We start from the raw sequence: 10,645 nt of genomic DNA, 5'->3' as shown, positions 1-10,645 counted from the left end.
CGGGGCCTAGGAGAGGTGACATTCAAGCGTGGGGCAGGGCCTCTGTTTAGGACTTGCGCAGAAGAGGAGATGCAGCACGTCCAAAGGGGGGCCTCCCGGAAGGTGGAGCTCTGAAGTTTGGAGGTAGGGCCCTGGGTGAGGGTGTGTGGGTGGGGTTTAGGCCCAGTGCGGTTGGAGGGTGTTTCAGAGGGGGTCTCCGAGTATAGAGGTAGGGCCCTGGGTGGGGGGTGTAGGGGTGGGGCTTGGGTTCTGCATGGCAGGAGGGAGGCTCCGAGGGCAGAGGATTAGGCCCAGGAGCCCAACAGGCTCTGTGGTACCTAAGTGGGCAGGGAAAGCACTGGCCCCATTCCCTTCCGTTCCTTCACGCCCCCCCTCCACGGTCTCCCCCAGAGTCTCCCCCATCACTGCTGGACCCCTAACCGTGGGTCAGTCCTGCTGGGTATAGGAACTCCTCCCCTCCCCCAGCCACCCCTCAGGGGTGCTGGTCTCAGAGGTGCGGCCTTTACTTTTGCTCCCCCTTCCCTCCCTCAGGACCCTCACGGCTGGAGGGGGCTTAGGTGGGCAGAGGATCAGGTCCGGGATCTCAGCAGGTTCCTGGGGGCCCATGTAGGCAGGGGAAACCTGGCCACACTCCCTTTTGATCCTCTGCCCTCCCGATGGCTCCCCAGTTTCTCCCTTCGGGCATGGGATCCCTTCCCCTCCCCCAGCCGCCCCTCAGGGGCGCCAGTCCTGTCCCGCCTCTACTTCTCCCCCTTCACTCCTCCCACACCCCCCGTCCTACCTGGTCACTGGGGGTTCTTCCTGTCCCCTTAGGTGTCTGTGATCCCCCACTGGTGCCTGGTAGGTGCCCTATTTGTGCGGAGATGCGAATTCCACGCCCTCCTAGTCTGCCATCTTGACTCCACCCCCCTGATTTCTTCAATATTAATTACACTTGAAGATTATCTTTAGCAAACACGTGTTATTTTAACGTTTGATCATTTCACTTTGGGGGTACAGCCATATGCTTAATATCTTGTAACTGTTATGTATTAAAAATCAACCAAATTCTTATCCTCCATGTCCAATAAATTTTAATTCAATTCAGCAAATTTCACCTCTATCCTATGCCCAGACATACCATGGGCCCAGTGTTCATCCACTGTTGGATTCCTCATCTCCTTTTTTAAAAAAACTTGATTTTACTTATCCTTTTAAATTTATTCTAAGATATCTCACATTATTTTTGGAAGTGGAAATGTATGGAAAATAGTAAGGTTCTGTCTCAATGTACCAGTGCTTGCAAGAAAAGGACGACTGTTTTCTAAATGCTTTAATCAGGAGCAAATAGCTGCTATTCTTCATTTTTCCACATGGTATCCTATTCACATTCTACAGTGCTCTGTGGAAACAGCTGTCAAAGGCAGGACACCCCAGGTCCTGCGGGGCAGCTCATCTCTGCCATATGAGGAAAGACAAGATTCTGACTTACAGTTCAATTCCAGATTCCTCTTAAAGGCAGGAAAGGGGAGAAGGGAAAAAAGAAAGCAGAGTGAAGATAAGAACAGGCTAAGGTGTATACTTATGTTTTGAACAAAGTTATCTGAAAATTTTAATTTTCAGTTTCAATTTTACAAAATTGAAAGTTTCAATTTTGAATTTTACAAAATTCAAAGTTTCAATTTTACAAATAAAAACATTTTCCTTTTAAGTTAAATAACTGAGCTGGGTTTTGCACCTGTCTCTCTTAAACTGCTGAAAATGTCCCAAACGGAAATGTCATGACTGATGGCTTTAAGTATTTATCCATTGTGTCTCCTGAGTTGGGATAAAATAGCCACCTCCTGTCAACGTTGCTTGCCAAGTTGTAGACAAATTTTTAAAAAGGGTCTGAATTGAATACTATTTTTGACTTTGGCTGCAATGATCAAATCTGCCACTAGACAGAGCTGTTTGTCTTATTTTTGAACATTGCAGAGTTTAGGATTTTCAAGAGAAGTAGAGCCAATGAAAAGAGAAAACTATAAATGATAATATCTTTTATGAGATAGGTACTCTTAAAGTACACACTTAGAGCCCTTTTTTTCTGTGGGTAGTACATAATTTCCAGATTGTTCTGTCATTATCATTCAGGAGGCTGCAACTCAGTTTTCAAACTTCCACTCATCACCAGGAAGATTTCAAGAGCTAATAAAGAATAATCAGGATGTATTACACAATTTGCTCCTTCTTTTATATTATAGTAAAGTCAGAGTGACATCCTAAATCTGGAACTCTTTCTGGAAACTTCTTGGTAATGCATTCTCTGCTCTTTTCTATGAAAACTGTTTATTTTATAAGCACAAAATTTGGAATTATAAGGGTGTCATATTTTTGTATGTTATTGATTTTATTTGCATAAAATATATTGAAAAATTTAAAATCACTATCATCCAAACTGAGTCCATTCTGAGCCCAATTCACAAAGCACTGAATTCTGCGGTTTTGTTAAAACTGCAGTATCAGGGGTTCTGCTGATGAAGGATCTAAGCAGAGAACCCAGAAGCAGGTCCTTAATCTGTACACACATCAGTAATTTTTACTCTGTGAGGTTTACAACCCTATATCACCTCAAACAGTAGTTCTCAAAGTGTGGTCCCTGCACAAGTAGCATCAGCAGCACCTGGGGATTTGTCAGAAATGCAAATTCTCTGGCCCCATCCTAGCCCTACTGAATCAAACGTTCTGGGGATGAGGCCCTGTACTCTTGTGTTTTAATAAGCCTTTCAGATGATTCTGATGTAGGTTAATGTTCGAGATCTGCTGATGTAGAGAAATAGCTTCGAAAAGAAAGAGAGGAATCAAACTATGAAAAAAAAAAGAAGTTGGATGAAAAAGAAATAATACATGAAGCAGCAAAGAACATCCAAGAAGCTGTAGTTAATGATCTCAAGATATAAGAGGATGCTCTGAAAGAGAAAAGGAAGAGCTCCCTGAAATTAAATATATAATAAATATTTAATTAAAATAATTAAATTAAAATAAACTTGCATACAAAATAAAATAAAATTTAATTAAAATAAAAATTCAACAGAAGGCTTTGAAGATAAAGTTGCAAAAACACCTATAAATCTTTAAAAAAAAGACAAAGAGATGGAAAATTGGAAAGAATCAATAAGGGATTTAAAGGGTAATAAAAGACCCTCAAGATATACTTAATAGGAGTTCCGCAGACACATATAGGAAATTATCAAATAAACCATATAAAAATTTTTCTCAAAGTTGAAATGTGTGAGTTCCTCAACTGAAATATCCCACTCAGTGCCCAGCCCATGAGAAAAACTCCAATAAGGCACATGAATGTGAAAGTTCAGAACACCTGGTGAAAGGGAAGATCCTAAGAGTTTGAGAAAAGTCAAAAGTCACATAGAAAGGAAAAAGAAAATTGGAATAGCATCTGAATTTGCACTAGCAACAATGGAGTTAGAAAAATAAATAGAGCAGAATCTTCAAAAAATTGAAATGAAAATAAATTTTAGTCAAAATACTGTACCCATCTAGTCAAGAACACGCAATTTTTCAGGCATGTGTCATCAGCTCACAAAATTTATTTCACCTTGTTTTCTTTCTTATGATGCAACTGGAGTAAATGCTTCAACAAAGTAAGAAAGTAAATCAAGAAATAGGAAGACATGGGATTAGGAAATAGTGGATCCAACACAGGCAAAATGACAACGCATATTCTAGGATAACAATTATGCAGCCAACCTAGAAAACTACTTGTCAGATTAGAGCAGGAAGTTGGAGTGGGGTATCTAAGAAAAAAAAACGTATTATGTGATCATCCAATGTGTCTGATCATTTAGAAAATATCAAGAAGCATTGGAAAGATCTATCACATTAGTGATAGGTCACAGAAAACTAAGCAAAATTAAAAATGAGGCAATTACTAACTTTAGGAGAAAACAAAAAGTTAGTATACGGGAGAAAACTAAAAGCACATGGTGCTGTGCTTTTAGCTCAGCAATGAAAAATATTTATCCCATCATACAAATGTAAATGCTCACTTCCATTTTAACCAAAAATTACAAAAAAGAGAAGAAAAAGAAACTGACAGACTTATGATGAAAAATGTCAAAATTAAACCAAATTAAGTAAAAGGTTTAAAAAATAATTTGCATTAATTTTATACCATTTGTTGGTTCTATATTCATATATTCAACTCAACAAACTTCAGCTTGGAGTCAGCAAAGAGCCCAGTTGAAATGGTCAAATGGGTCACAAATCAGTCCAGGAAAGTCTTATTGACTTACAGTGACTCTCAAAGTGTGGTCCCACCTGGAAACTTGTTAGAAGCATTTACACCACCTGGAAACTTGTTAGAAATGCAAATTTTGGGGTTCATCCAAGACCTACTGAATCAGAAACTCCAGGTTTGGTGCCCAGCAATAACAAGTCTTCCAGGTGATTCTGATGCATGCTAAAGTTTGAGAAATACAGATTTATGAAAACTTGTTCTCAGCCGGGGCTGAAAAACACTATTTAGAGTTGATTAGGGTTTCTAAATTGTGAAGGAAACAAAGGAAAACAAATTTAGGTACCAAGAAGTTAATTGCACCTTGCTAGCATTTTCTCTGCAATTTAACCCATTTTATTCTCCATTAGTCTACCTCTTATTTGATATTTGATTTATAATTTGGGCAATAAATGTTAACCTTTGTTAGATGAAAAGTTGAGTAAATTACCTTAACATTATCTGACGATTATTTGCCAATCCTGTGTCTAGATATACAAGACCTCAAACAGAATCCCCAAACATATTTATTCCGAGTATCCACATCACTATATGTCCTATGCCATGTTGAACAGTGGCAGAGTTGCTGGCATCTTCTTGATGTATACTGATTCACTGTGTTATTGGTTGACTTGCAGGAAACCAATGCACATGCCCCATGAGTGAGTGTAGCTCTGTAATTCTGTAGGTGGTTCTCTGAGAGGAGTTTGGCTCCTGTTTTTCTAAGAAAGTTGAAATTTTGCTAACAGTTTTGACATATGTAAAAGTATCATGCTTTTAATATTACAGTTGTGGTACTGGGCAAATGATCCCATACTGAGTTCATAAGCTTCTCTTCCCCACCTCTCATACTTCTAGATCAGTGATTAGAACCATCATCTGACCAGTTGGTCAGGCTACAGACATGGGGTTTGCCCATTAATTCGTTCAATAAAAATTGAGTGCTTACTACATACTGGCTGTTCTAGGAACTGGGAATACATCAATGAACAAAACAAGACAAAAATCCCTGCCTTCAAGGAGCTTATGTTCTAGTAGCAGAAGATAGACAATAACCAAAATAAATAAGTAAATTACTGTATATTGTAAATCAAAAAGTGATAGGTATTAAGGAGGAAACTTGGGATTACTGTCATGGAGGCTGAAATGTTTAGTAGGATGATGAGGGGAGGCCTCACTGAAAAGGTGATATTTTAAAAAAAGACCTGAAGAAGGCAAGGGTGTGAACCATACTGGTGTCTGGGCAGAGCAAATAGCAAGAGCAAAGATTGTAAGGCAAGCTCATGCTTGGAATGTTTGAGAAGAGCAGAATATGGGAATGGTGAGGTAGAGTGAGCTGGTAGGAGGGCAGTAGGGGTGAAGTCATTGAGGCAATAGGGCTGGGGTGGGGTTGTGTTGTATAGACTTTGTCATCCTTGTGGCCCATTGTGAAGACTTTAGCTTTCTTTTATTTTTAAACAAATGCTTTTCTTTTTTTTTTTTAAGATAAATTTATTTATTTATTTTTGGCTGTGTTGGGTCTTTGTTGCTACGTGCGGGCTTTCTCTAGTTGCGGTGAGCGGGGGCTACTTTTCATTGCAGTGCGTGGGCTTCTCATTGTGGTGGCTTCTCTTGTTGCAGAGCAGAGGCTCTAGGCGCACGGGCTTAGTTGCTCTGCAGCACGTGGGGTCTTCCTGGGGACCAGGGCTCGAACCCGTCTCCCCTGAATCAGCAGGCGGACTCTCAACCACTGCGTCACCAGGGAAGCCCAAGGTTTTTCTTTTTTAATTGGTTTATAGCTTTATCTTTCTCAGGCAAAGTTTCTTGGAACAAACAACTAATTCATGTTGACACAGCTGATCTATAATCTTTTTTTTTAAGATGTTGTGGGTAGGAGTTTATTAATTAATTAATTTATTTTTGCTGTGTTGGGTCTTTGTTTCTATGCGAGGGCTTTCTCTAGTTATGGCAAGCGGGGGCCACTCTTCATCGTGGTGCGCGGGCCTCTCACTATCGCGGCCTCTCTTGTTGCGGAGCACAGGCTCCAGACACGCAGGCTCAGTAGTTGTGGCTCACGGGCCTAGTTGCTCCGTGGCATGCGGGATCTTCCCAGACCAGGGCTTGAACCCGTGCCCCCTGCATTAGCAGGCAGATTCTCAACCACTGCGCCACCAGGGAAGCCCTCTTTTTTTCTTTTAAGTGACAATCTTTTTATTGTTCGCTGAAAAATACAGGCCTGGAAAGAGTTTATTGCATTGTGTATTGAATGCAAGGTCTGATATTGCAAGGTATATACGACATAACAGTATAACTTATATGAAATGCTACATATTGTCCAAAAAGACAGTGCCCACCCCTCTAAACACTAAAATTAATGGCATGAAGTCTCTTATTAAATGAGAAATATAAACATTGCAATCATAAACAAAGTGCACTAAGCAAAGAACTTTAAAATAGTTTTGTTGTGACATCTTCTTTGTCTACCTGGAGTTAGGAATGGTGGAGCCCTGGTTTCCCTGGAGCCATCAGGCCCACTCTAACTGCCAGTCCCTGTCTTGGGGCTAGTTTGAGGCAAGTGGGAAGAATACCAGGTAGAAGGCAGATTCTATCATGACTGCTTGTACCGCACCAACTCTACGGATAAGAACACCTAGCACTTTTGATGTGTATCTTCCACTCTGAGCAAATACTGAAATGTGCTTGAGAACAAAAATAAAACATTGGGAGCAAAAGCCACTTTCTATACAGTCTGCAAATACCATTTATTCCTTTTAGCCATGTTTTCATGAAGATGCTCTAAAAAAGGCTGCTACTACTAAATTGCCAGTCAGGCAGGCCAGGATCAAGGGTAACAAACTTCTCCAGTTACAACCACTAATTCAAATGGGTTAAAATACAAATTTATTAGGGGTCCAAAATCAATCTCTGTTATTCCCGTGGCAACATAGTCAAGGGCTGCAACGACATTCACATTCCAAGGTCAGCTTGGAATATAGCCACATTTCCCTCCAAACTGAGAAAGCCCTGTGTAGGGGAGAACATACAAGATTACCACCACCACCTCCTCTCCAAACAGCATCAGGGCACGGAAAGCTCACCACAGATAACAAATGCCAAAAATAAAATTAAAAAAGCACATCTCAATATATCCACAGCAACAGAGGTAGACTACTCTCCCCCGGGCTTCCTTGGCATAGGCAAAGCAAGACTGTTTGCAACAATAGTGCCTAAGCTGACTACGGCCACGCTCGCGAGGGATAAAAGGATTACAAAGTTTCTCTATTCCCAGGTAATCAAGGATTATCAAATAATTTCTGGAACTAAGACAATAGTCTCACCAGCAAAGAAAATTTTCTTCTTGCCCAAGATGTTTTTATAAATGAGATTTCCCAATATCCCAGATTCTTTACTTAATATTAAACTACTAATGCACCAAGGACATCCTCAGAGCTCAAGCAGGAGTAATATTAATATTCTCAGATTTTTCTAGACTTTGCAGATCCACAAATATTTTATCAGACTATCCACTTAAGAGATTTGTAAGTCAACAGTAATAAACCAACTCCACATTTTTCTTATTCTGTTTATTAAACAACACCTCGCTCCAATAGGAATGAACCCCAGTTCAGTGGGTATCTTGTTCCCCTCAGCTCTACAAAGTAAATTTACTGTTCAGTCTCCATGTCCTTGACGCTTGTATGACTCACCTAGTCTAAAGAAAATCTTGTGTAAAAGTGGAAAATTGCATACCCCAGAGGTAGCATTGGTATTAGTGCTGAAATAAACTTTAGGGGAATAACTATAATTGCTTATGGGACTGTTTACAGTCTTGCTAGAAACCCTACTCCTCCTGAACCCCTAGATTGAGAAATTCAAATAATTTAAACATGAGAGGGGATTTCATTGATAAAGGTCTAGTTTGCCTGAAAGGTTCTGGTCCATGGAAAGATGTGAGTCTAGCCCCAAATACCAGCCACATCCATTTTAAACATGTCCATTATTCTTCCCCACCACAGTATTGTCAAATTTCTTCCACCCCTCATGTCACTGGCGAGCACTTTCATTGCTGCTTCTATTTCTTTGGGCTGTTCTACTGCACATATGCGATTCACTGAAGTTCTCACTTTAACGTGTAGGGAATTTCCATTTCACACCATCAGCTCCCTAAAAACCATCAACTTGGAACAATTTCTAATTAGAAAAGGCACAATTCCCCTTTATAAAGGAAACCAAAAGGGTTGTCTGGAGGATGAAAAAACATCTTAGATATTCCTATAAAGTGAATGCTTTATCTGCTACCAAAACCCAGAGACATTTACTGGACCTAAAGTTTACATGGATTATGTAAAAGCATGAACATGGCAGTTTAAGACGTATTTTCAATTTTCCACTATACTATTTGGGCGGAAGCGCTAGTCAGTATTACAGGAGCAAACTCAAAGTGGCAACACCACCCTAGTGGCTTGCTTTCCTCCTGCTTTCAGTAAACTTCCACCAGCTGCAGTGAAGCCTGTCCCAGGGTACATCACTCAGCAACCTGCAGAGCTGCTCAGAGATGCAACTAGCACTCAGTGGGTAAACACTGCTTTGGGGCAGACCCAGGAAAGACTTACAGAAGATGTAGTTAGAAGCACAGCCTACCAAGTTCTCATAAAACAGTACTAGTGAAGTACAAGAAAACAGTTCAGAGATGATAGCCCTTTAGCCTTTTGTGACTTCAGAACTTAAAAAGACGAGGGCCAACTAGGACTTCTATTTGACATTCAGATAGTCACTTGGCTCAACACAAACTGAGTTAGGAGATAGCTAAACATCTCATTCTTATTTACTTATGGCGTTCTCAGAAAGTTCCTATTTGGACGTGGACAGTTCTCAACCTGGCTGCACATCGGAGTTTTATCTAAGAAGCTTTAAAAAATTACCAAATGCCCAGACCAATTAAATCTGGAGGGTGGAGCCCAGAACATTAGTCTTTATGTTTTCCCAGGTGATTCCAACTTGCAGCCAGGCTGCACACCACTGATGTATCCCTTTCAGAAAGCCGTTGCATGAAAGCCATATCGTATCTAGATAGTACTGTTTATTCTAAATTTCACCAGGAAAATGTACCTTTAGAAGAAGACACAGTTGCGCTTCTTCTAAAGGCTCAGCTTACTGTTTCAGGAGCGCCGGTCCCTGGAGGTTAGCTGGAGTGCTGCTTGAAGAGGACGGAGTCCTAGTCTTGGCAGAGGAGGCAGAGTTTCAGGCTCCGGCAGAAACGAAGAATGTCCAGACGCCCATGAGCACCAGGATGATGTATGCCGACACCAGCTTTAATTCATAACAAGGATTTATGAAGCTCAGGGCTGACACCAGCAGATAGGGGAGAAGAACTACAAGAAGGGCGTACCACTTTTTCTTCTCACAGGCATCCAAACACACAGTGCCCCAGAACACGAGCAGCAATATGATCACCAGCGTCATGGAAGCTGAATTCAGGAAGCACTGGGGAGAGTCTCCATGAATGTCCACCGTGCCCGGACCCAAAGAGTCAGACAGGGTATTTACAAAGGGAAATACCCCACTCATGATTCCAAAGCCCAAACCAGAAACATAAGCCATTAATCACACAGAAGGTGCTGTCTCCCCTGGGTTTATACTCTTCAAGCCCACACGGGCTTTAAAAAAAAAAAATTATAATATGCAAAACGGCACATTTCTTGGATAAGGACTGAGTCTAACACTCCAAAGATCAGCAGATATTTCTGTATTGGTCCATCTTTGTCGTCAGCAATGGCTGCTACCATGAACCAAACAAGGGAGTAAAGCAGTAGAGACACCAACCTGAAGGAAGCTCCAATGACGGGGAAGATGATGCGCAATGGCGGTGGCGATGGTGAAAATGCAGAGGGCGAGCGCAGGCGCAAAGGTAACGAAGGCGCAGCGAAGAACACGGCCGCCGTCATGGCGACCGCGGAAGCCGGTCCGGGGGCCTCAGCTGATGTATATTCTTAATTAAGCCATGTTAAGACAGTTGGTCTCAGCACTCATACCTTTTAATTGCTGTCACTCTTAAATACTTTGGAATATTATGTGTCTCAATAGTTTCCAAGAACAGGTTTTGAAAAGGAGAGAGGATGAGGGTATAACGCCTGAGGAGAGACAAGCAGCACTATTGATAAAGGGTAGCCTGGGCAGCATGGAGAAAATGAGGGTGACAGAAATAAACTTACGTTTGTACAATTTTGTTTCAGGTAAGGTTTTTGCCTCAGGCAATAGAATAATCAAACACAGATTTGATCATTCCTTCCAGAGAATCACCTGTAAAAACCAACCACTGTTTTTTCTCGTTTTGATTTTTTTTTTTTTTTGCAGTACGCGGGCCTCTCACTGTTGTGGCCTCTCCCGTTGCAGAGCACAGGCTCCGGACGCGCA

At 41.3% G+C, this 10,645-nt stretch overlaps 1 pseudogene; it reads right to left on the bottom strand.

The window, feature by feature from the left end:
• Positions 1-9,413: 9,413 nt before the first annotated feature.
• Positions 9,414-10,176, bottom strand: LOC112415865 (gamma-secretase subunit APH-1B pseudogene; annotated as a pseudogene).
• Positions 10,177-10,645: the final 469 nt, after the last annotated feature.

Source organism: Neophocaena asiaeorientalis, unplaced genomic scaffold (assembly GCF_003031525.2).
Source record: "Neophocaena asiaeorientalis asiaeorientalis breed wild unplaced genomic scaffold, Neophocaena_asiaeorientalis_V1.1 scaffold118, whole genome shotgun sequence".
Classification (NCBI taxonomy): Eukaryota; Metazoa; Chordata; class Mammalia; order Artiodactyla; family Phocoenidae; genus Neophocaena; species Neophocaena asiaeorientalis.
The sequence above is the reverse complement of the archived record's forward strand: the minus strand, read 5'-3'. Positions and strand labels throughout refer to the sequence as shown.